Source organism: Sinocyclocheilus grahami, unplaced genomic scaffold (assembly GCF_001515645.1).
Source record: "Sinocyclocheilus grahami isolate Dianchi unplaced genomic scaffold, SAMN03320097.WGS_v1.1 scaffold477.1, whole genome shotgun sequence".
NCBI lineage: Eukaryota > Metazoa > Chordata > Actinopteri > Cypriniformes > Cyprinidae > Sinocyclocheilus > Sinocyclocheilus grahami.
Window position 1 is genome coordinate 859,877 of NW_015505656.1, and position 1,004 is coordinate 860,880.

Here is a 1,004-nt window from a genome sequence, read left to right on the forward strand (position 1 = left end):
AGGAGGACCCATCTGGGCGAGGGTGTCGGGCCTCCGCATCTGTAGCCGCCCGATGAAGGTGAGAGAGAGGGAGGAGGGGGCTGAGAAAGAGGGACACAAATTAAAGCTCACCGTGGGAAGCTCGAGCCCCTGGCACTTTTCTTATGCAACAGCTGCACCTTCACCAGCCTTCATCTCACATCCTGACATATACGTCCAGCCGGGCCGACCTGTGTGCCAGAGCCAGCCCGGGAAAGAGCTGGAGGTGGGGAGGGGGGCCAGAGTCCCCGCCTTAAGCAAAACAGGTGTATGACATCCTGTTGCTAGTCTGCAGGGGGAACCGGGCTACGCGCCGTACAACCTACTGAGAGAACAGCCGAAAATAACAAAAGAAGGTTAGAGCCAAGGCTGACAGGCTCATTGATAATATTTTAGATAAAGCAGGTCTGAGAGTTGACTGCAAATTGCTTCTAACGTCTAATGGTGTGGGCTCTGGGCCACAGTTGCGAACAAAATGGAGCCATTATTTATTATCTCTCAGGGTGGGTGAGGGATTTGGCCCTTGCCAGAAATGTCCGGCCCGCGTGCCAGCTTCGGCCAGGTCCCCTCCGTGAGTCAGATCTCTAAGGGTCCCGCCTGCACGTTTAGAGCCCTTACATGTATTGTTTGGGGTCAGATTGAGGTTGGTTATTTTAATGTACAGACGGGACGGACTGACCTTGCGATCTCCCAGCGGTAACATGCATGTTAAATGTTTTTGTAAATAAACTACTGTACATAAGGGTGAATGTCACACAAAAGTACAGTTCATACTTTACCTCAAGAAGAAAAACAAAAGCATAAAGAAAAACTAAAATATTATTTAAAAAAAACAAAATTAAATACAATTACATATTATAATATGTATATAAAACATGTAATTATATATATATATATATAGAGAGAGAGAGAGAGAGAGAGAGAGAGAGAGAGAGAGAGAGAGAGAGAGAGATAGAGAGATAGCATTAAAAAAATAAGAAAAAGAG